The sequence below is a fragment of the Esox lucius genome, chromosome 13 (genome assembly GCF_011004845.1).
Source record: "Esox lucius isolate fEsoLuc1 chromosome 13, fEsoLuc1.pri, whole genome shotgun sequence".
Classification (NCBI taxonomy): Eukaryota; Metazoa; Chordata; class Actinopteri; order Esociformes; family Esocidae; genus Esox; species Esox lucius.
The window spans coordinates 11,515,795-11,537,689 of NC_047581.1; the positions used below are offsets into that span (position 1 = coordinate 11,515,795).

The window sequence follows — 21,895 nt, forward strand, 5'->3', positions numbered from 1 at the left end:
GGAGGCGTGGGTTCAAATCCCACTTCTGACAGTGAATTTTCTAAGAAATTAGAAAGTTTATATTACAACTCTGCTTGTGGAGTTCAGCATGTACTCTGTGGTTATGTTCCAGCTAGGTATCACACCATAACAGCTGAGGAAGTTGATCACCTGAGTGAATAACAGAACCCAATACACCTGGTCCACCAGGTGAAGTGCAAGAGAAATCAATGTAGCATTCCCGCTATAATGAAAAAAAGAATCTGTTTGATTATACCACTATATGTACCCTACTTGTATTATGAAATCAACTATCTTTTCAAAGAAATTAGAAGAGTCGGGAGGAATGCATGTCAGGATGGCCGAGTGGTCTAAGGCGCCAGACTCAAGTGTTAATTCCTTCCTGGTTAGTAGGGTCTTCTGGTCTCCAGTTGGAGGCGTGGGTTCAAATCCCACTTCTGACAGTCCTTTAGAAAGAAAAAATCAGACAGATAACTTGCTACCATTCATACTATTCTAACTAGTGAACCAGCTAACCCAGGCAAAATCTTTGTTTAAATCTGCTCACTTAGCAAAAGCTTTTTCTTTGATGAAACCACTATATGAACCCTACTTGTATTATGAAATCAACTTTCATTTCAAAGCAATTAGAAGTCAGTCGTGCCCAGTGTCAGGTTTGGAGCGGTCTAAGGCGCCAGACTCAAGGAAAGAATCCTTCCCGCTGACTTGGGTGTTCTGGTCTCCATATGGAGGCGTGGGTTCAAATCCCACTTCTGACAGTGAATTTTCTAAGAAATTAGAAAGTTTATATTACAACTCTGCTTGTGGAGTTCAGCATGTACTCTGTGGTTATGTTCCAGCTAGGTATCACACCATAACAGCTGAGGAAGTTGATCACCTGAGTGAATAACAGAACCCAATACACCTGGTCCACCAGGTGAAGTGCAAGAGAAATCAATGTAGCATTCCCGCTATAATGAAAAAAAGAATCTGTTTGATTATACCACTATATGTACCCTACTTGTATTATGAAATCAACTATCTTTTCAAAGAAATTAGAAGAGTCGGGAGGAATGCATGTCAGGATGGCCGAGTGGTCTAAGGCGCCAGACTCAAGTGTTAATTCCTTCCTGGTTAGTAGGGTCTTCTGGTCTCCAGTTGGAGGCGTGGGTTCAAATCCCACTTCTGACAGTCCTTTAGAAAGAAAAAATCAGACAGATAACTTGCTACCATTCATACTATTCTAACTAGTGAACCAGCTAACCCAGGCAAAATCTTTGTTTAAATCTGCTCACTTAGCAAAAGCTTTTTCTTTGATGAAACCACTATATGAACCCTGCTTGTATTATGAAATCAACTTTCATTTCAAAGCAATTAGAAGTCAGTCGTGTCCCAGTGTCAGGTTTGGAGCGGTCTAAGGCGCCAGACTCAAGGAAAGAATCCTTCCCGCTGACTTGGGTGTTCTGGTCTCCATATGGAGGCGTGGGTTCAAATCCCACTTCTGACAGTGAATTTTCTAAGAAATTAGAAAGTTTATATTACAACTCTGCTTGTGGAGTTCAGCATGTACTCTGTGGTTATGTTCCAGCTAGGTATCACACCATAACAGCTGAGGAAGTTGATCACCTGAGTGAATAACAGAACCCAATACACCTGGTCCACCAGGTGAAGTGCAAGAGAAATCAATGTAGCATTCCCGCTATAATGAAAAAAAGAATCTGTTTGATTATACCACTATATGTACCCTACTTGTATTATGAAATCAACTATCTTTTCAAAGAAATTAGAAGAGTCGGGAGGAATGCATGTCAGGATGGCCGAGTGGTCTAAGGCGCCAGACTCAAGTGTTAATTCCTTCCTGGTTAGTAGGGTCTTCTGGTCTCCAGTTGGAGGCGTGGGTTCAAATCCCACTTCTGACAGTCCTTTAGAAAGAAAAAATCAGACAGATAACTTGCTACCATTCATACTATTCTAACTAGTGAACCAGCTAACCCAGGCAAAATCTTTGTTTAAATCTGCTCACTTAGCAAAAGCTTTTTCTTTGATGAAACCACTATATGAACCCTGCTTGTATTATGAAATCAACTTTCATTTCAAAGCAATTAGAAGTCAGTCGTGCCCAGTGTCAGGTTTGGAGCGGTCCTAAGGCGCCAGACTCAAGGAAAGAATCCTTCCCGCTGACTTGGGTGTTCTGGTCTCCATATGGAGGCGTGGGTTCAAATCCCACTTCTGACAGTGAATTTTCTAAGAAATTAGAAAGTTTATATTACAACTCTGCTTGTGGAGTTCAGCATGTACTCTGTGGTTATGTTCCAGCTAGGTATCACACCATAACAGCTGAGGAAGTTGATCACCTGAGTGAATAACAGAACCCAATACACCTGGTCCACCAGGTGAAGTGCAAGAGAAATCAATGTAGCATTCCCGCTATAATGAAAAAAAGAATCTGTTTGATTATACCACTATATGTACCCTACTTGTATTATGAAATCAACTATCTTTTCAAAGAAATTAGAAGAGTCGGGAGGAATGCATGTCAGGATGGCCGAGTGGTCTAAGGCGCCAGACTCAAGTGTTAATTCCTTCCTGGTTAGTAGGGTCTTCTGGTCTCCAGTTGGAGGCGTGGGTTCAAATCCCACTTCTGACAGTCCTTTAGAAAGAAAAAATCAGACAGATAACTTGCTACCATTCATACTATTCTAACTAGTGAACCAGCTAACCCAGGCAAAATCTTTGTTTAAATCTGCTCACTTAGCAAAAGCTTTTTCTTTGATGAAACCACTATATGAACCCTGCTTGTATTATGAAATCAACTTTCATTTCAAAGCAATTAGAAGTCAGTCGTGCCCAGTGTCAGGTTTGGAGCGGTCTAAGGCGCCAGACTCAAGGAAAGAATCCTTCCCGCTGACTTGGGTGTTCTGGTCTCCATATGGAGGCGTGGGTTCAAATCCCACTTCTGACAGTGAATTTTCTAAGAAATTAGAAAGTTTATATTACAACTCTGCTTGTGGAGTTCAGCATGTACTCTGTGGTTATGTTCCAGCTAGGTATCACACCATAACAGCTGAGGAAGTTGATCACCTGAGTGAATAACAGAACCCAATACACCTGGTCCACCAGGTGAAGTGCAAGAGAAATCAATGTAGCATTCCCGCTATAATGAAAAAAAGAATCTGTTTGATTATACCACTATATGTACCCTACTTGTATTATGAAATCAACTATCTTTTCAAAGAAATTAGAAGAGTCGGGAGGAATGCATGTCAGGATGGCCGAGTGGTCTAAGGCGCCAGACTCAAGTGTTAATTCCTTCCTGGTTAGTAGGGTCTTCTGGTCTCCAGTTGGAGGCGTGGGTTCAAATCCCACTTCTGACAGTCCTTTAGAAAGAAAAAATCAGACAGATAACTTGCTACCATTCATACTATTCTAACTAGTGAACCAGCTAACCCAGGCAAAATCTTTGTTTAAATCTGCTCACTTAGCAAAAGCTTTTTCTTTGATGAAACCACTATATGAACCCTACTTGTATTATGAAATCAACTTTCATTTCAAAGCAATTAGAAGTCAGTCGTGCCCAGTGTCAGGTTTGGAGCGGTCTAAGGCGCCAGACTCAAGGAAAGAATCCTTCCCGCTGACTTGGGTGTTCTGGTCTCCATATGGAGGCGTGGGTTCAAATCCCACTTCTGACAGTGAATTTTCTAAGAAATTAGAAAGTTTATATTACAACTCTGCTTGTGGAGTTCAGCATGTACTCTGTGGTTATGTTCCAGCTAGGTATCACACCATAACAGCTGAGGAAGTTGATCACCTGAGTGAATAACAGAACCCAATACACCTGGTCCACCAGGTGAAGTGCAAGAGAAATCAATGTAGCATTCCCGCTATAATGAAAAAAAGAATCTGTTTGATTATACCACTATATGTACCCTACTTGTATTATGAAATCAACTATCTTTTCAAAGAAATTAGAAGAGTCGGGAGGAATGCATGTCAGGATGGCCGAGTGGTCTAAGGCGCCAGACTCAAGTGTTAATTCCTTCCTGGTTAGTAGGGTCTTCTGGTCTCCAGTTGGAGGCGTGGGTTCAAATCCCACTTCTGACAGTCCTTTAGAAAGAAAAAATCAGACAGATAACTTGCTACCATTCATACTATTCTAACTAGTGAACCAGCTAACCCAGGCAAAATCTTTGTTTAAATCTGCTCACTTAGCAAAAGCTTTTTCTTTGATGAAACCACTATATGAACCCTACTTGTATTATGAAATCAACTTTCATTTCAAAGCAATTAGAAGTCAGTCGTGCCCAGTGTCAGGTTTGGAGCGGTCTAAGGCGCCAGACTCAAGGAAAGAATCCTTCCCGCTGACTTGGGTGTTCTGGTCTCCATATGGAGGCGTGGGTTCAAATCCCACTTCTGACAGTGAATTTTCTAAGAAATTAGAAAGTTTATATTACAACTCTGCTTGTGGAGTTCAGCATGTACTCTGTGGTTATGTTCCAGCTAGGTATCACACCATAACAGCTGAGGAAGTTGATCACCTGAGTGAATAACAGAACCCAATACACCTGGTCCACCAGGTGAAGTGCAAGAGAAATCAATGTAGCATTCCCGCTATAATGAAAAAAAGAATCTGTTTGATTATACCACTATATGTACCCTACTTGTATTATGAAATCAACTATCTTTTCAAAGAAATTAGAAGAGTCGGGAGGAATGCATGTCAGGATGGCCGAGTGGTCTAAGGCGCCAGACTCAAGTGTTAATTCCTTCCTGGTTAGTAGGGTTTTCTGGTCTCCAGTTGGAGGCGTGGGTTCAAATCCCACTTCTGACAGTCCTTTAGAAAGAAAAAATCAGACAGATAACTTGCTACCATTCATACTATTCTAACTAGTGAACCAGCTAACCCAGGCAAAATCTTTGTTTAAATCTGCTCACTTAGCAAAAGCTTTTTCTTTGATGAAACCACTATATGAACCCTGCTTGTATTATGAAATCAACTTTCATTTCAAAGCAATTAGAAGTCAGTCGTGCCCAGTGTCAGGTTTGGAGCGGTCTAAGGCGCCAGACTCAAGGAAAGAATCCTTCCCGCTGACTTGGGTGTTCTGGTCTCCATATGGAGGCGTGGGTTCAAATCCCACTTCTGACAGTGAATTTTCTAAGAAATTAGAAAGTTTATATTACAACTCTGCTTGTGGAGTTCAGCATGTACTCTGTGGTTATGTTCCAGCTAGGTATCACACCATAACAGCTGAGGAAGTTGATCACCTGAGTGAATAACAGAACCCAATACACCTGGTCCACCAGGTGAAGTGCAAGAGAAATCAATGTAGCATTCCCGCTATAATGAAAAAAAGAATCTGTTTGATTATACCACTATATGTACCCTACTTGTATTATGAAATCAACTATCTTTTCAAAGAAATTAGAAGAGTCGGGAGGAATGCATGTCAGGATGGCCGAGTGGTCTAAGGCGCCAGACTCAAGTGTTAATTCCTTCCTGGTTAGTAGGGTCTTCTGGTCTCCAGTTGGAGGCGTGGGTTCAAATCCCACTTCTGACAGTCCTTTAGAAAGAAAAAATCAGACAGATAACTTGCTACCATTCATACTATTCTAACTAGTGAACCAGCTAACCCAGGCAAAATCTTTGTTTAAATCTGCTCACTTAGCAAAAGCTTTTTCTTTGATGAAACCACTATATGAACCCTGCTTGTATTATGAAATCAACTTTCATTTCAAAGCAATTAGAAGTCAGTCGTGTCCCAGTGTCAGGTTTGGAGCGGTCTAAGGCGCCAGACTCAAGGAAAGAATCCTTCCCGCTGACTTGGGTGTTCTGGTCTCCATATGGAGGCGTGGGTTCAAATCCCACTTCTGACAGTGAATTTTCTAAGAAATTAGAAAGTTTATATTACAACTCTGCTTGTGGAGTTCAGCATGTACTCTGTGGTTATGTTCCAGCTAGGTATCACACCATAACAGCTGAGGAAGTTGATCACCTGAGTGAATAACAGAACCCAATACACCTGGTCCACCAGGTGAAGTGCAAGAGAAATCAATGTAGCATTCCCGCTATAATGAAAAAAAGAATCTGTTTGATTATACCACTATATGTACCCTACTTGTATTATGAAATCAACTATCTTTTCAAAGAAATTAGAAGAGTCGGGAGGAATGCATGTCAGGATGGCCGAGTGGTCTAAGGCGCCAGACTCAAGTGTTAATTCCTTCCTGGTTAGTAGGGTTTTCTGGTCTCCAGTTGGAGGCGTGGGTTCAAATCCCACTTCTGACAGTCCTTTAGAAAGAAAAAATCAGACAGATAACTTGCTACCATTCATACTATTCTAACTAGTGAACCAGCTAACCCAGGCAAAATCTTTGTTTAAATCTGCTCACTTAGCAAAAGCTTTTTCTTTGATGAAACCACTATATGAACCCTGCTTGTATTATGAAATAAACTTTCATTTCAAAGCAATTAGAAGTCAGTCGTGCCCAGTGTCAGGTTTGCGAGCGGTCTAAGGCGCCAGACTCAAGGAAAGAATCCTTCCCGCTGACTTGGGTGTTCTGGTCTCCATATGGAGGCGTGGGTTCAAATCCCACTTCTGACAGTGAATTTTCTAAGAAATTAGAAAGTTTATATTACAACTCTGCTTGTGGAGTTCAGCATGTACTCTGTGGTTATGTTCCAGCTAGGTATCACACCATAACAGCTGAGGAAGTTGATCACCTGAGTGAATAACAGAACCCAATACACCTGGTCCACCAGGTGAAATGCAAGAGAAATCAATGTAGCATTCCCGCTATAATGAAAAAAAGAATCTGTTTGATTATACCACTATATGTACCCTACTTGTATTATGAAATCAACTATCTTTTCAAAGAAATTAGAAGAGTCGGGAGGAATGCATGTCAGGATGGCCGAGTGGTCTAAGGCGCCAGACTCAAGTGTTAATTCCTTCCTGGTTAGTAGGGTTTTCTGGTCTCCAGTTGGAGGCGTGGGTTCAAATCCCACTTCTGACAGTCCTTTAGAAAGAAAAAATCAGACAGATAACTTGCTACCATTCATACTATTCTAACTAGTGAACCAGCTAACCCAGGCAAAATCTTTGTTTAAATCTGCTCACTTAGCAAAAGCTTTTTCTTTGATGAAACCACTATATGAACCCTGCTTGTATTATGAAATCAACTTTCATTTCAAAGCCATTAGAAGTCAGTCTTGTCCCAGATGTCAGGATTGGCCGAGCGGTCTAAGGCGCCAGACTCAAGGAAAGAATCCTTCCCGCTGACTTGGGTGTTCTGGTCTCCATATGGAGGCGTGGGTTCAAATCCCACTTCTGACAGTGAATTTTCTAAGAAATTAGAAAGTTTATAGTACAACTCTGCTTGTGGAGTTCAGCATGTACTCTGTGGTTATGTTCCAGCTAGGTATCACACCATAACAGCTGAGGAAGTTGATCACCTGAGTGAATAACAGAACCCAATACACCTGGTCCACCAGGTGAAGTGCAAGAGAAATCAATGTAGCATTCCCGCTATAATGAAAAAAAGAATCTGTTTGATTATACCACTATATGTACCCTACTTGTATTATGAAATCAACTATCTTTTCAAAGAAATTAGAAGAGTCGGGAGGAATGCATGTCAGGATGGCCGAGTGGTCTAAGGCGCCAGACTCAAGTGTTAATTCCTTCCTGGTTAGTAGGGTTTTCTGGTCTCCAGTTGGAGGCGTGGGTTCAAATCCCACTTCTGACAGTCCTTTAGAAAGAAAAAATCAGACAGATAACTTGCTACCATTCATACTATTCTAACTAGTGAACCAGCTAACCCAGGCAAAATCTTTGTTTAAATCTGCTCACTTAGCAAAAGCTTTTTCTTTGATGAAACCACTATATGAACCCTGCTTGTATTATGAAATCAACTTTCATTTCAAAGCCATTAAAAGAGTCTTGGTCCCAGAGTCAGGATGGCCGAGCGGTCTAAGGCGCCAGACTCAAGGAAAGAATCCTTCCCGCTGACTTGGGTGTTCTGGTCTCCATATGGAGGCGTGGGTTCAAATCCCACTTCTGACAGTCCTTTAGAAAGAAAAAATCAGACAGATAACTTGCTACCATTCATACTATTCTAACTAGTGAACCAGCTAACCCAGGCAAAATCTTTGTTTAAATCTGCTCACTTAGCAAAAGCTTTTTCTTTGATGAAACCACTATATGAACCCTGCTTGTATTATGAAATAAACTTTCATTTCAAAGCAATTAGAAGTCAGTCGTGCCCAGTGTCAGGTTTGGAGCGGTCCAAGGCGCCAGACTCAAGGAAAGAATCCTTCCCGCTGACTTGGGTGTTCTGGTCTCCATATGGAGGCGTGGGTTCAAATCCCACTTCTGACAGTGAATTTTCTAAGAAATTAGAAAGTTTATATTACAACTCTGCTTGTGGAGTTCAGCATGTACTCTGTGGTTATGTTCCAGCTAGGTATCACACCATAACAGCTGAGGAAGTTGATCACCTGAGTGAATAACAGAACCCAATACACCTGGTCCACCAGGTGAAGTGCAAGAGAAATCAATGTAGCATTCCCGCTATAATGAAAAAAAGAATCTGTTTGATTATACCACTATATGTACCCTACTTGTATTATGAAATCAACTATCTTTTCAAAGAAATTAGAAGAGTCGGGAGGAATGCATGTCAGGATGGCCGAGTGGTCTAAGGCGCCAGACTCAAGTGTTAATTCCTTCCTGGTTAGTAGGGTCTTCTGGTCTCCAGTTGGAGGCGTGGGTTCAAATCCCACTTCTGACAGTCCTTTAGAAAGAAAAAATCAGACAGATAACTTGCTACCATTCATACTATTCTAACTAGTGAACCAGCTAACCCAGGCAAAATCTTTGTTTAAATCTGCTCACTTAGCAAAAGCTTTTTCTTTGATGAAACCACTATATGAACCCTGCTTGTATTATGAAATCAACTTTCATTTCAAAGCAATTAGAAGTCAGTCGTGCCCAGTGTCAGGTTTGGAGCGGTCCAAGGCGCCAGACTCAAGGAAAGAATCCTTCCCGCTGACTTGGGTGTTCTGGTCTCCATATGGAGGCGTGGGTTCAAATCCCACTTCTGACAGTGAATTTTCTAAGAAATTAGAAAGTTTATATTACAACTCTGCTTGTGGAGTTCAGCATGTACTCTGTGGTTATGTTCCAGCTAGGTATCACACCATAACAGCTGAGGAAGTTGATCACCTGAGTGAATAACAGAACCCAATACACCTGGTCCACCAGGTGAAATGCAAGAGAAATCAATGTAGCATTCCCGCTATAATGAAAAAAAGAATCTGTTTGATTATACCACTATATGTACCCTACTTGTATTATGAAATCAACTATCTTTTCAAAGAAATTAGAAGAGTCGGGAGGAATGCATGTCAGGATGGCCGAGTGGTCTAAGGCGCCAGACTCAAGTGTTAATTCCTTCCTGGTTAGTAGGGTCTTCTGGTCTCCAGTTGGAGGCGTGGGTTCAAATCCCACTTCTGACAGTCCTTTAGAAAGAAAAAATCAGACAGATAACTTGCTACCATTCATACTATTCTAACTAGTGAACCAGCTAACCCAGGCAAAATCTTTGTTTAAATCTGCTCACTTAGCAAAAGCTTTTTCTTTGATGAAACCACTATATGAACCCTACTTGTATTATGAAATCAACTTTCATTTCAAAGCAATTAGAAGTCAGTCGTGCCCAGTGTCAGGTTTGGAGCGGTCTAAGGCGCCAGACTCAAGGAAAGAATCCTTCCCGCTGACTTGGGTGTTCTGGTCTCCATATGGAGGCGTGGGTTCAAATCCCACTTCTGACAGTGAATTTTCTAAGAAATTAGAAAGTTTATATTACAACTCTGCTTGTGGAGTTCAGCATGTACTCTGTGGTTATGTTCCAGCTAGGTATCACACCATAACAGCTGAGGAAGTTGATCACCTGAGTGAATAACAGAACCCAATACACCTGGTCCACCAGGTGAAGTGCAAGAGAAATCAATGTAGCATTCCCGCTATAATGAAAAAAAGAATCTGTTTGATTATACCACTATATGTACCCTACTTGTATTATGAAATCAACTATCTTTTCAAAGAAATTAGAAGAGTCGGGAGGAATGCATGTCAGGATGGCCGAGTGGTCTAAGGCGCCAGACTCAAGTGTTAATTCCTTCCTGGTTAGTAGGGTCTTCTGGTCTCCAGTTGGAGGCGTGGGTTCAAATCCCACTTCTGACAGTCCTTTAGAAAGAAAAAATCAGACAGATAACTTGCTACCATTCATACTATTCTAACTAGTGAACCAGCTAACCCAGGCAAAATCTTTGTTTAAATCTGCTCACTTAGCAAAAGCTTTTTCTTTGATGAAACCACTATATGAACCCTGCTTGTATTATGAAATCAACTTTCATTTCAAAGCAATTAGAAGTCAGTCGTGCCCAGTGTCAGGTTTGGAGCGGTCCTAAGGCGCCAGACTCAAGGAAAGAATCCTTCCCGCTGACTTGGGTGTTCTGGTCTCCATATGGAGGCGTGGGTTCAAATCCCACTTCTGACAGTGAATTTTCTAAGAAATTAGAAAGTTTATATTACAACTCTGCTTGTGGAGTTCAGCATGTACTCTGTGGTTATGTTCCAGCTAGGTATCACACCATAACAGCTGAGGAAGTTGATCACCTGAGTGAATAACAGAACCCAATACACCTGGTCCACCAGGTGAAGTGCAAGAGAAATCAATGTAGCATTCCCGCTATAATGAAAAAAAGAATCTGTTTGATTATACCACTATATGTACCCTACTTGTATTATGAAATCAACTATCTTTTCAAAGAAATTAGAAGAGTCGGGAGGAATGCATGTCAGGATGGCCGAGTGGTCTAAGGCGCCAGACTCAAGTGTTAATTCCTTCCTGGTTAGTAGGGTCTTCTGGTCTCCAGTTGGAGGCGTGGGTTCAAATCCCACTTCTGACAGTCCTTTAGAAAGAAAAAATCAGACAGATAACTTGCTACCATTCATACTATTCTAACTAGTGAACCAGCTAACCCAGGCAAAATCTTTGTTTAAATCTGCTCACTTAGCAAAAGCTTTTTCTTTGATGAAACCACTATATGAACCCTGCTTGTATTATGAAATCAACTTTCATTTCAAAGCAATTAGAAGTCAGTCGTGCCCAGTGTCAGGATTGGCGAGCGGTCCTAAGGCGCCAGACTCAAGGAAAGAATCCTTCCCGCTGACTTGGGTGTTCTGGTCTCCATATGGAGGCGTGGGTTCAAATCCCACTTCTGACAGTGAATTTTCTAAGAAATTAGAAAGTTTATATTACAACTCTGCTTGTGGAGTTCAGCATGTACTCTGTGGTTATGTTCCAGCTAGGTATCACACCATAACAGCTGAGGAAGTTGATCACCTGAGTGAATAACAGAACCCAATACACCTGGTCCACCAGGTGAAGTGCAAGAGAAATCAATGTAGCATTCCCGCTATAATGAAAAAAAGAATCTGTTTGATTATACCACTATATGTACCCTACTTGTATTATGAAATCAACTATCTTTTCAAAGAAATTAGAAGAGTCGGGAGGAATGCATGTCAGGATGGCCGAGTGGTCTAAGGCGCCAGACTCAAGTGTTAATTCCTTCCTGGTTAGTAGGGTCTTCTGGTCTCCAGTTGGAGGCGTGGGTTCAAATCCCACTTCTGACAGTCCTTTAGAAAGAAAAAATCAGACAGATAACTTGCTACCATTCATACTATTCTAACTAGTGAACCAGCTAACCCAGGCAAAATCTTTGTTTAAATCTGCTCACTTAGCAAAAGCTTTTTCTTTGATGAAACCACTATATGAACCCTGCTTGTATTATGAAATCAACTTTCATTTCAAAGCAATTAGAAGTCAGTCGTGCCCAGTGTCAGGTTTGGAGCGGTCCAAGGCGCCAGACTCAAGGAAAGAATCCTTCCCGCTGACTTGGGTGTTCTGGTCTCCATATGGAGGCGTGGGTTCAAATCCCACTTCTGACAGTGAATTTTCTAAGAAATTAGAAAGTTTATATTACAACTCTGCTTGTGGAGTTCAGCATGTACTCTGTGGTTATGTTCCAGCTAGGTATCACACCATAACAGCTGAGGAAGTTGATCACCTGAGTGAATAACAGAACCCAATACACCTGGTCCACCAGGTGAAGTGCAAGAGAAATCAATGTAGCATTCCCGCTATAATGAAAAAAAGAATCTGTTTGATTATACCACTATATGTACCCTACTTGTATTATGAAATCAACTATCTTTTCAAAGAAATTAGAAGAGTCGGGAGGAATGCATGTCAGGATGGCCGAGTGGTCTAAGGCGCCAGACTCAAGTGTTAATTCCTTCCTGGTTAGTAGGGTCTTCTGGTCTCCAGTTGGAGGCGTGGGTTCAAATCCCACTTCTGACAGTCCTTTAGAAAGAAAAAATCAGACAGATAACTTGCTACCATTCATACTATTCTAACTAGTGAACCAGCTAACCCAGGCAAAATCTTTGTTTAAATCTGCTCACTTAGCAAAAGCTTTTTCTTTGATGAAACCACTATATGAACCCTGCTTGTATTATGAAATCAACTTTCATTTCAAAGCAATTAGAAGTCAGTCGTGCCCAGTGTCAGGTTTGGAGCGGTCCAAGGCGCCAGACTCAAGGAAAGAATCCTTCCCGCTGACTTGGGTGTTCTGGTCTCCATATGGAGGCGTGGGTTCAAATCCCACTTCTGACAGTGAATTTTCTAAGAAATTAGAAAGTTTATATTACAACTCTGCTTGTGGAGTTCAGCATGTACTCTGTGGTTATGTTCCAGCTAGGTATCACACCATAACAGCTGAGGAAGTTGATCACCTGAGTGAATAACAGAACCCAATACACCTGGTCCACCAGGTGAAATGCAAGAGAAATCAATGTAGCATTCCCGCTATAATGAAAAAAAGAATCTGTTTGATTATACCACTATATGTACCCTACTTGTATTATGAAATCAACTATCTTTTCAAAGAAATTAGAAGAGTCGGGAGGAATGCATGTCAGGATGGCCGAGTGGTCTAAGGCGCCAGACTCAAGTGTTAATTCCTTCCTGGTTAGTAGGGTTTTCTGGTCTCCAGTTGGAGGCGTGGGTTCAAATCCCACTTCTGACAGTCCTTTAGAAAGAAAAAATCAGACAGATAACTTGCTACCATTCATACTATTCTAACTAGTGAACCAGCTAACCCAGGCAAAATCTTTGTTTAAATCTGCTCACTTAGCAAAAGCTTTTTCTTTGATGAAACCACTATATGAACCCTGCTTGTATTATGAAATAAACTTTCATTTCAAAGCAATTAGAAGTCAGTCGTGCCCAGTGTCAGGTTTGGAGCGGTCTAAGGCGCCAGACTCAAGGAAAGAATCCTTCCCGCTGACTTGGGTGTTCTGGTCTCCATATGGAGGCGTGGGTTCAAATCCCACTTCTGACAGTGAATTTTCTAAGAAATTAGAAAGTTTATATTACAACTCTGCTTGTGGAGTTCAGCATGTACTCTGTGGTTATGTTCCAGCTAGGTATCACACCATAACAGCTGAGGAAGTTGATCACCTGAGTGAATAACAGAACCCAATACACCTGGTCCACCAGGTGAAGTGCAAGAGAAATCAATGTAGCATTCCCGCTATAATGAAAAAAAGAATCTGTTTGATTATACCACTATATGTACCCTACTTGTATTATGAAATCAACTATCTTTTCAAAGAAATTAGAAGAGTCGGGAGGAATGCATGTCAGGATGGCCGAGTGGTCTAAGGCGCCAGACTCAAGTGTTAATTCCTTCCTGGTTAGTAGGGTCTTCTGGTCTCCAGTTGGAGGCGTGGGTTCAAATCCCACTTCTGACAGTCCTTTAGAAAGAAAAAATCAGACAGATAACTTGCTACCATTCATACTATTCTAACTAGTGAACCAGCTAACCCAGGCAAAATCTTTGTTTAAATCTGCTCACTTAGCAAAAGCTTTTTCTTTGATGAAACCACTATATGAACCCTGCTTGTATTATGAAATCAACTTTCATTTCAAAGCAATTAGAAGTCAGTCGTGCCCAGTGTCAGGTTTGGAGCGGTCCAAGGCGCCAGACTCAAGGAAAGAATCCTTCCCGCTGACTTGGGTGTTCTGGTCTCCATATGGAGGCGTGGGTTCAAATCCCACTTCTGACAGTGAATTTTCTAAGAAATTAGAAAGTTTATATTACAACTCTGCTTGTGGAGTTCAGCATGTACTCTGTGGTTATGTTCCAGCTAGGTATCACACCATAACAGCTGAGGAAGTTGATCACCTGAGTGAATAACAGAACCCAATACACCTGGTCCACCAGGTGAAGTGCAAGAGAAATCAATGTAGCATTCCCGCTATAATGAAAAAAAGAATCTGTTTGATTATACCACTATATGTACCCTACTTGTATTATGAAATCAACTATCTTTTCAAAGAAATTAGAAGAGTCGGGAGGAATGCATGTCAGGATGGCCGAGTGGTCTAAGGCGCCAGACTCAAGTGTTAATTCCTTCCTGGTTAGTAGGGTCTTCTGGTCTCCAGTTGGAGGCGTGGGTTCAAATCCCACTTCTGACAGTCCTTTAGAAAGAAAAAATCAGACAGATAACTTGCTACCATTCATACTATTCTAACTAGTGAACCAGCTAACCCAGGCAAAATCTTTGTTTAAATCTGCTCACTTAGCAAAAGCTTTTTCTTTGATGAAACCACTATATGAACCCTGCTTGTATTATGAAATCAACTTTCATTTCAAAGCAATTAGAAGTCAGTCGTGCCCAGTGTCAGGTTTGGAGCGGTCCTAAGGCGCCAGACTCAAGGAAAGAATCCTTCCCGCTGACTTGGGTGTTCTGGTCTCCATATGGAGGCGTGGGTTCAAATCCCACTTCTGACAGTGAATTTTCTAAGAAATTAGAAAGTTTATATTACAACTCTGCTTGTGGAGTTCAGCATGTACTCTGTGGTTATGTTCCAGCTAGGTATCACACCATAACAGCTGAGGAAGTTGATCACCTGAGTGAATAACAGAACCCAATACACCTGGTCCACCAGGTGAAATGCAAGAGAAATCAATGTAGCATTCCCGCTATAATGAAAAAAAGAATCTGTTTGATTATACCACTATATGTACCCTACTTGTATTATGAAATCAACTATCTTTTCAAAGAAATTAGAAGAGTCGGGAGGAATGCATGTCAGGATGGCCGAGTGGTCTAAGGCGCCAGACTCAAGTGTTAATTCCTTCCTGGTTAGTAGGGTCTTCTGGTCTCCAGTTGGAGGCGTGGGTTCAAATCCCACTTCTGACAGTCCTTTAGAAAGAAAAAATCAGACAGATAACTTGCTACCATTCATACTATTCTAACTAGTGAACCAGCTAACCCAGGCAAAATCTTTGTTTAAATCTGCTCACTTAGCAAAAGCTTTTTCTTTGATGAAACCACTATATGAACCCTGCTTGTATTATGAAATCAACTTTCATTTCAAAGCCATTAAAAGAGTCTTGGTCCCAGAGTCAGGATGGCCGAGCGGTCTAAGGCGCCAGACTCAAGGAAAGAATCCTTCCCGCTGACTTGGGTGTTCTGGTCTCCATATGGAGGCGTGGGTTCAAATCCCACTTCTGACAGTGAATTTTCTAAGAAATTAGAAAGTTTATATTACAACTCTGCTTGTGGAGTTCAGCATGTACTCTGTGGTTATGTTCCAGCTAGGTATCACACCATAACAGCTGAGGAAGTTGATCACCTGAGTGAATAACAGAACCCAATACACCTGGTCCACCAGGTGAAGTGCAAGAGAAATCAATGTAGCATTCCCGCTATAATGAAAAAAAGAATCTGTTTGATTATACCACTATATGTACCCTACTTGTATTATGAAATCAACTATCTTTTCAAAGAAATTAGAAGAGTCGGGAGGAATGCTTGTCAGGATGGCCGAGTGGTCTAAGGCGCCAGACTCAAGTGTTAATTCCTTCCTGGTTAGTAGGGTCTTCTGGTCTCCAGTTGGAGGCGTGGGTTCAAATCCCACTTCTGACAGTCCTTTAGAAAGAAAAAATCAGACAGATAACTTGCTACCATTCATACTATTCTAACTAGTGAACCAGCTAACCCAGGCAAAATCTTTGTTTAAATCTGCTCACTTAGCAAAAGCTTTTTCTTTGATGAAACCACTATATGAACCCTGCTTGTATTATGAAATCAACTTTCATTTCAAAGCAATTAGAAGTCAGTCGTGCCCAGTGTCAGGTTTGCGAGCGGTCCTAAGGCGCCAGACTCAAGGAAAGAATCCTTCCCGCTGACTTGGGTGTTCTGGTCTCCATATGGAGGCGTGGGTTCAAATCCCACTTCTGACAGTGAATTTTCTAAGAAATTAGAAAGTTTATATTACAACTCTGCTTGTGGAGTTCAGCATGTACTCTGTGGTTATGTTCCAGCTAGGTATCACACCATAACAGCTGAGGAAGTTGATCACCTGAGTGAATAACAGAACCCAATACACCTGGTCCACCAGGTGAAGTGCAAGAGAAATCAATGTAGCATTCCCGCTATAATGAAAAAAAGAATCTGTTTGATTATACCACTATATGTACCCTACTTGTATTATGAAATCAACTATCTTTTCAAAGAAATTAGAAGAGTCGGGAGGAATGCATGTCAGGATGGCCGAGTGGTCTAAGGCGCCAGACTCAAGTGTTAATTCCTTCCTGGTTAGTAGGGTCTTCTGGTCTCCAGTTGGAGGCGTGGGTTCAAATCCCACTTCTGACAGTCCTTTAGAAAGAAAAAATCAGACAGATAACTTGCTACCATTCATACTATTCTAACTAGTGAACCAGCTAACCCAGGCAAAATCTTTGTTTAAATCTGCTCACTTAGCAAAAGCTTTTTCTTTGATGAAACCACTATATGAACCCTGCTTGTATTATGAAATCAACTTTCATTTCAAAGCAATTAGAAGTCAGTCGTGCCCAGTGTCAGGTTTGGAGCGGTCCAAGGCGCCAGACTCAAGGAAAGAATCCTTCCCGCTGACTTGGGTGTTCTGGTCTCCATATGGAGGCGTGGGTTCAAATCCCACTTCTGACAGTGAATTTTCTAAGAAATTAGAAAGTTTATATTACAACTCTGCTTGTGGAGTTCAGCATGTACTCTGTGGTTATGTTCCAGCTAGGTATCACACCATAACAGCTGAGGAAGTTGATCACCTGAGTGAATAACAGAACCCAATACACCTGGTCCACCAGGTGAAATGCAAGAGAAATCAATGTAGCATTCCCGCTATAATGAAAAAAAGAATCTGTTTGATTATACCACTATATGTACCCTACTTGTATTATGAAATCAACTATCTTTTCAAAGAAATTAGAAGAGTCGGGAGGAATGCATGTCAGGATGGCCGAGTGGTCTAAGGCGCCAGACTCAAGTGTTAATTCCTTCCTGGTTAGTAGGGTCTTCTGGTCTCCAGTTGGAGGCGTGGGTTCAAATCCCACTTCTGACAGTCCTTTAGAAAGAAAAAATCAGACAGATAACTTGCTACCATTCATACTATTCTAACTAGTGAACCAGCTAACCCAGGCAAAATCTTTGTTTAAATCTGCTCACTTAGCAAAAGCTTTTTCTTTGATGAAACCACTATATGAACCCTGCTTGTATTATGAAATCAACTTTCATTTCAAAGCAATTAGAAGTCAGTCGTGCCCAGTGTCAGGTTTGCGAGCGGTCTAAGGCGCCAGACTCAAGGAAAGAATCCTTCCCGCTGACTTGGGTGTTCTGGTCTCCATATGGAGGCGTGGGTTCAAATCCCACTTCTGACAGTGAATTTTCTAAGAAATTAGAAAGTTTATATTACAACTCTGCTTGTGGAGTTCAGCATGTACTCTGTGGTTATGTTCCAGCTAGGTATCACACCATAACAGCTGAGGAAGTTGATCACCTGAGTGAATAACAGAACCCAATACACCTGGTCCACCAGGTGAAGTGCAAGAGAAATCAATGTAGCATTCCCGCTATAATGAAAAAAAGAATCTGTTTGATTATACCACTATATGTACCCTACTTGTATTATGAAATCAACTATCTTTTCAAAGAAATTAGAAGAGTCGGGAGGAATGCATGTCAGGATGGCCGAGTGGTCTAAGGCGCCAGACTCAAGTGTTAATTCCTTCCTGGTTAGTAGGGTCTTCTGGTCTCCAGTTGGAGGCGTGGGTTCAAATCCCACTTCTGACAGTCCTTTAGAAAGAAAAAATCAGACAGATAACTTGCTACCATTCATACTATTCTAACTAGTGAACCAGCTAACCCAGGCAAAATCTTTGTTTAAATCTGCTCACTTAGCAAAAGCTTTTTCTTTGATGAAACCACTATATGAACCCTGCTTGTATTATGAAATAAACTTTCATTTCAAAGCAATTAGAAGTCAGTCGTGCCCAGATGTCAGGTTGGAGCGGTCCTAAGGCGCCAGACTCAAGGAAAGAATCCTTCCCGCTGACTTGGGTGTTCTGGTCTCCATATGGAGGCGTGGGTTCAAATCCCACTTCTGACAGTGAATTTTCTAAGAAATTAGAAAGTTTATATTACAACTCTGCTTGTGGAGTTCAGCATGTACTCTGTGGTTATGTTCCAGCTAGGTATCACACCATAACAGCTGAGGAAGTTGATCACCTGAGTGAATAACAGAACCCAATACACCTGGTCCACCAGGTGAAGTGCAAGAGAAATCAATGTAGCATTCCCGCTATAATGAAAAAAAGAATCTGTTTGATTATACCACTATATGTACCCTACTTGTATTATGAAATCAACTATCTTTTCAAAGAAATTAGAAGAGTCGGGAGGAATGCATGTCAGGATGGCCGAGTGGTCTAAGGCGCCAGACTCAAGTGTTAATTCCTTCCTGGTTAGTAGGGTCTTCTGGTCTCCAGTTGGAGGCGTGGGTTCAAATCCCACTTCTGACAGTCCTTTAGAAAGAAAAAATCAGACAGATAACTTGCTACCATTCATACTATTCTAACTAGTGAACCAGCTAACCCAGGCAAAATCTTTGTTTAAATCTGCTCACTTAGCAAAAGCTTTTTCTTTGATGAAACCACTATATGAACCCTGCTTGTATTATGAAATCAACTTTCATTTCAAAGCAATTAGAAGTCAGTCGTGCCCAGTGTCAGGTTTGGAGCGGTCCAAGGCGCCAGACTCAAGGAAAGAATCCTTCCCGCTGACTTGGGTGTTCTGGTCTCCATATGGAGGCGTGGGTTCAAATCCCACTTCTGACAGTGAATTTTCTAAGAAATTAGAAAGTTTATATTACAACTCTGCTTGTGGAGTTCAGCATGTACTCTGTGGTTATGTTCCAGCTAGGTATCACACCATAACAGCTGAGGAAGTTGATCACCTGAGTGAATAACAGAACCCAATACACCTGGTCCACCAGGTGAAGTGCAAGAGAAATCAATGTAGCATTCCCGCTATAATGAAAAAAAGAATCTGTTTGATTATACCACTATATGTACCCTACTTGTATTATGAAATCAACTATCTTTTCAAAGAAATTAGAAGAGTCGGGAGGAATGCATGTCAGGATGGCCGAGTGGTCTAAGGCGCCAGACTCAAGTGTTAATTCCTTCCTGGTTAGTAGGGTCTTCTGGTCTCCAGTTGGAGGCGTGGGTTCAAATCCCACTTCTGACAGTCCTTTAGAAAGAAAAAATCAGACAGATAACTTGCTACCATTCATACTATTCTAACTAGTGAACCAGCTAACCCAGGCAAAATCTTTGTTTAAATCTGCTCACTTAGCAAAAGCTTTTTCTTTGATGAAACCACTATATGAACCCTGCTTGTATTATGAAATAAACTTTCATTTCAAAGCAATTAGAAGTCAGTCGTGCCCAGTGTCAGGTTTGGAGCGGTCCAAGGCGCCAGACTCAAGGAAAGAATCCTTCCCGCTGACTTGGGTGTTCTGGTCTCCATATGGAGGCGTGGGTTCAAATCCCACTTCTGACAGTGAATTTTCTAAGAAATTAGAAAGTTTATATTACAACTCTGCTTGTGGAGTTCAGCATGTACTCTGTGGTTATGTTCCAGCTAGGTATCACACCATAACAGCTGAGGAAGTTGATCACCTGAGTGAATAACAGAACCCAATACACCTGGTCCACCAGGTGAAGTGCAAGAGAAATCAATGTAGCATTCCCGCTATAATGAAAAAAAGAATCTGTTTGATTATACCACTATATGTACCCTACTTGTATTATGAAATCAACTATCTTTTCAAAGAAATTAGAAGAGTCGGGAGGAATGCATGTCAGGATGGCCGAGTGGTCTAAGGCGCCAGACTCAAGTGTTAATTCCTTCCTGGTTAGTAGGGTTTTCTGGTCTCCAGTTGGAGGCGTGGGTTCAAATCCCACTTCTGACAGTCCTTTAGAAAGAAAAAATCAGACAGATAACTTGCTACCATTCATACTATTCTAACTAGTGAACCAGCTAACCCAGGCAAAATCTTTGTTTAAATCTGCTCACTTAGCAAAAGCTTTTTCTTTGATGAAACCACTATATGAACCCTGCTTGTATTATGAAATCAACTTTCATTTCAAAGCAATTAGAAGTCAGTCGTGCCCAGTGTCAGGTTTGGAGCGGTCCAAGGCGCCAGACTCAAGGAAAGAATCCTTCCCGCTGACTTGGGTGTTCTGGTCTCCATATGGAGGCGTGGGTTCAAATCCCACTTCTGACAGTGAATTTTCTAAGAAATTAGAAAGTTTATATTACAACTCTGCTTGTGGAGTTCAGCATGTACTCTGTGGTTATGTTCCAGCTAGGTATCACACCATAACAGCTGAGGAAGTTGATCACCTGAGTGAATAACAGAACCCAATACACCTGGTCCACCAGGTGAAGTGCAAGAGAAATCAATGTAGCATTCCCGCTATAATGAAAAAAAGAATCTGTTTGATTATACCACTATATGTACCCTACTTGTATTATGAAATCAACTATCTTTTCAAAGAAATTAGAAGAGTCGGGAGGAATGCATGTCAGGATGGCCGAGTGGTCTAAGGCGCCAGACTCAAGTGTTAATTCCTTCCTGGTTAGTAGGGTCTTCTGGTCTCCAGTTGGAGGCGTGGGTTCAAATCCCACTTCTGACAGTCCTTTAGAAAGAAAAAATCAGACAGATAACTTGCTACCATTCATACTATTCTAACTAGTGAACAGCTAACCCAGGCAAAATCTTTGTTTAAATCTGCTCACTTAGCAAAAGCTTTTTCTTTGATGAAACCACTATATGAACCCTACTTGTATTATGAAATCAACTTTCATTTCAAAGCAATTAGAAGTCAGTCGTGCCCAGTGTCAGGTTTGGAGCGGTCCAAGGCGCCAGACTCAAGGAAAGAATCCTTCCCGCTGACTTGGGTGTTCTGGTCTCCATATGGAGGCGTGGGTTCAAATCCCACTTCTGACAGTGAATTTTCTAAGAAATTAGAAAGTTTATATTACAACTCTGCTTGTGGAGTTCAGCATGTACTCTGTGGTTATGTTCCAGCTAGGTATCACACCATAACAGCTGAGGAAGTTGATCACCTGAGTGAATAACAGAACCCAATACACCTGGTCCACCAGGTGAAGTGCAAGAGAAATCAATGTAGCATTCCCGCTATAATGAAAAAAAGAATCTGTTTGATTATACCACTATATGTACCCTACTTGTATTATGAAATCAACTATCTTTTCAAAGAAATTAGAAGAGTCGGGAGGAATGCATGTCAGGATGGCCGAGTGGTCTAAGGCGCCAGACTCAAGTGTTAATTCCTTCCTGGTTAGTAGGGTCTTCTGGTCTCCAGTTGGAGGCGTGGGTTCAAATCCCACTTCTGACAGTCCTTTAGAAAGAAAAAATCAGACAGATAACT

At 41.4% G+C, this 21,895-nt stretch overlaps 30 non-coding genes across 30 annotated transcripts; all 30 read left to right on the plus strand.

Moving 5' to 3' along the window:
- Positions 1 to 331: 331 nt before the first annotated feature.
- trnal-caa lies at positions 332 to 443 on the plus strand. Its single transcript has 2 exons — positions 332 to 369; positions 398 to 443. It is a non-coding gene; the product is annotated as a tRNA-Leu (tRNA).
- Positions 444 to 1,058: 615 nt separating this feature from the next.
- On the plus strand, positions 1,059 to 1,170 carry trnal-caa. The gene is made up of 2 exons: positions 1,059 to 1,096; positions 1,125 to 1,170. It is a non-coding gene; the product is annotated as a tRNA-Leu (tRNA).
- A 616-nt stretch (positions 1,171 to 1,786) lies between these two features.
- Positions 1,787 to 1,898, plus strand: trnal-caa. The gene is made up of 2 exons: positions 1,787 to 1,824; positions 1,853 to 1,898. It is a non-coding gene; the product is annotated as a tRNA-Leu (tRNA).
- Positions 1,899 to 2,514: 616 nt separating this feature from the next.
- trnal-caa lies at positions 2,515 to 2,626 on the plus strand. The gene is made up of 2 exons: positions 2,515 to 2,552; positions 2,581 to 2,626. It is a non-coding gene; the product is annotated as a tRNA-Leu (tRNA).
- Positions 2,627 to 3,241: 615 nt separating this feature from the next.
- Positions 3,242 to 3,353, plus strand: trnal-caa. The gene is made up of 2 exons: positions 3,242 to 3,279; positions 3,308 to 3,353. It is a non-coding gene; the product is annotated as a tRNA-Leu (tRNA).
- A 615-nt stretch (positions 3,354 to 3,968) lies between these two features.
- trnal-caa lies at positions 3,969 to 4,080 on the plus strand. Its single transcript has 2 exons — positions 3,969 to 4,006; positions 4,035 to 4,080. It is a non-coding gene; the product is annotated as a tRNA-Leu (tRNA).
- Positions 4,081 to 4,695: 615 nt separating this feature from the next.
- On the plus strand, positions 4,696 to 4,807 carry trnal-caa. The gene is made up of 2 exons: positions 4,696 to 4,733; positions 4,762 to 4,807. It is a non-coding gene; the product is annotated as a tRNA-Leu (tRNA).
- Positions 4,808 to 5,422: 615 nt separating this feature from the next.
- On the plus strand, positions 5,423 to 5,534 carry trnal-caa. The gene is made up of 2 exons: positions 5,423 to 5,460; positions 5,489 to 5,534. It is a non-coding gene; the product is annotated as a tRNA-Leu (tRNA).
- A 616-nt stretch (positions 5,535 to 6,150) lies between these two features.
- On the plus strand, positions 6,151 to 6,262 carry trnal-caa. The gene is made up of 2 exons: positions 6,151 to 6,188; positions 6,217 to 6,262. It is a non-coding gene; the product is annotated as a tRNA-Leu (tRNA).
- Positions 6,263 to 6,878: 616 nt separating this feature from the next.
- On the plus strand, positions 6,879 to 6,990 carry trnal-caa. The gene is made up of 2 exons: positions 6,879 to 6,916; positions 6,945 to 6,990. It is a non-coding gene; the product is annotated as a tRNA-Leu (tRNA).
- Positions 6,991 to 7,610: 620 nt separating this feature from the next.
- On the plus strand, positions 7,611 to 7,722 carry trnal-caa. The gene is made up of 2 exons: positions 7,611 to 7,648; positions 7,677 to 7,722. It is a non-coding gene; the product is annotated as a tRNA-Leu (tRNA).
- Positions 7,723 to 8,654: 932 nt separating this feature from the next.
- Positions 8,655 to 8,766, plus strand: trnal-caa. Its single transcript has 2 exons — positions 8,655 to 8,692; positions 8,721 to 8,766. It is a non-coding gene; the product is annotated as a tRNA-Leu (tRNA).
- Positions 8,767 to 9,381: 615 nt separating this feature from the next.
- trnal-caa lies at positions 9,382 to 9,493 on the plus strand. Its single transcript has 2 exons — positions 9,382 to 9,419; positions 9,448 to 9,493. It is a non-coding gene; the product is annotated as a tRNA-Leu (tRNA).
- Positions 9,494 to 10,108: 615 nt separating this feature from the next.
- trnal-caa lies at positions 10,109 to 10,220 on the plus strand. The gene is made up of 2 exons: positions 10,109 to 10,146; positions 10,175 to 10,220. It is a non-coding gene; the product is annotated as a tRNA-Leu (tRNA).
- Positions 10,221 to 10,836: 616 nt separating this feature from the next.
- On the plus strand, positions 10,837 to 10,948 carry trnal-caa. The gene is made up of 2 exons: positions 10,837 to 10,874; positions 10,903 to 10,948. It is a non-coding gene; the product is annotated as a tRNA-Leu (tRNA).
- Positions 10,949 to 11,566: 618 nt separating this feature from the next.
- trnal-caa lies at positions 11,567 to 11,678 on the plus strand. The gene is made up of 2 exons: positions 11,567 to 11,604; positions 11,633 to 11,678. It is a non-coding gene; the product is annotated as a tRNA-Leu (tRNA).
- Positions 11,679 to 12,293: 615 nt separating this feature from the next.
- Positions 12,294 to 12,405, plus strand: trnal-caa. Its single transcript has 2 exons — positions 12,294 to 12,331; positions 12,360 to 12,405. It is a non-coding gene; the product is annotated as a tRNA-Leu (tRNA).
- Positions 12,406 to 13,020: 615 nt separating this feature from the next.
- trnal-caa lies at positions 13,021 to 13,132 on the plus strand. Its single transcript has 2 exons — positions 13,021 to 13,058; positions 13,087 to 13,132. It is a non-coding gene; the product is annotated as a tRNA-Leu (tRNA).
- Positions 13,133 to 13,747: 615 nt separating this feature from the next.
- On the plus strand, positions 13,748 to 13,859 carry trnal-caa. The gene is made up of 2 exons: positions 13,748 to 13,785; positions 13,814 to 13,859. It is a non-coding gene; the product is annotated as a tRNA-Leu (tRNA).
- Positions 13,860 to 14,474: 615 nt separating this feature from the next.
- On the plus strand, positions 14,475 to 14,586 carry trnal-caa. Its single transcript has 2 exons — positions 14,475 to 14,512; positions 14,541 to 14,586. It is a non-coding gene; the product is annotated as a tRNA-Leu (tRNA).
- Positions 14,587 to 15,202: 616 nt separating this feature from the next.
- trnal-caa lies at positions 15,203 to 15,314 on the plus strand. The gene is made up of 2 exons: positions 15,203 to 15,240; positions 15,269 to 15,314. It is a non-coding gene; the product is annotated as a tRNA-Leu (tRNA).
- Positions 15,315 to 15,931: 617 nt separating this feature from the next.
- trnal-caa lies at positions 15,932 to 16,043 on the plus strand. The gene is made up of 2 exons: positions 15,932 to 15,969; positions 15,998 to 16,043. It is a non-coding gene; the product is annotated as a tRNA-Leu (tRNA).
- A 617-nt stretch (positions 16,044 to 16,660) lies between these two features.
- On the plus strand, positions 16,661 to 16,772 carry trnal-caa. Its single transcript has 2 exons — positions 16,661 to 16,698; positions 16,727 to 16,772. It is a non-coding gene; the product is annotated as a tRNA-Leu (tRNA).
- A 615-nt stretch (positions 16,773 to 17,387) lies between these two features.
- Positions 17,388 to 17,499, plus strand: trnal-caa. The gene is made up of 2 exons: positions 17,388 to 17,425; positions 17,454 to 17,499. It is a non-coding gene; the product is annotated as a tRNA-Leu (tRNA).
- Positions 17,500 to 18,115: 616 nt separating this feature from the next.
- On the plus strand, positions 18,116 to 18,227 carry trnal-caa. Its single transcript has 2 exons — positions 18,116 to 18,153; positions 18,182 to 18,227. It is a non-coding gene; the product is annotated as a tRNA-Leu (tRNA).
- Positions 18,228 to 18,843: 616 nt separating this feature from the next.
- Positions 18,844 to 18,955, plus strand: trnal-caa. Its single transcript has 2 exons — positions 18,844 to 18,881; positions 18,910 to 18,955. It is a non-coding gene; the product is annotated as a tRNA-Leu (tRNA).
- A 615-nt stretch (positions 18,956 to 19,570) lies between these two features.
- trnal-caa lies at positions 19,571 to 19,682 on the plus strand. Its single transcript has 2 exons — positions 19,571 to 19,608; positions 19,637 to 19,682. It is a non-coding gene; the product is annotated as a tRNA-Leu (tRNA).
- Positions 19,683 to 20,297: 615 nt separating this feature from the next.
- trnal-caa lies at positions 20,298 to 20,409 on the plus strand. Its single transcript has 2 exons — positions 20,298 to 20,335; positions 20,364 to 20,409. It is a non-coding gene; the product is annotated as a tRNA-Leu (tRNA).
- A 615-nt stretch (positions 20,410 to 21,024) lies between these two features.
- Positions 21,025 to 21,136, plus strand: trnal-caa. Its single transcript has 2 exons — positions 21,025 to 21,062; positions 21,091 to 21,136. It is a non-coding gene; the product is annotated as a tRNA-Leu (tRNA).
- A 614-nt stretch (positions 21,137 to 21,750) lies between these two features.
- On the plus strand, positions 21,751 to 21,862 carry trnal-caa. Its single transcript has 2 exons — positions 21,751 to 21,788; positions 21,817 to 21,862. It is a non-coding gene; the product is annotated as a tRNA-Leu (tRNA).
- Positions 21,863 to 21,895: the final 33 nt, after the last annotated feature.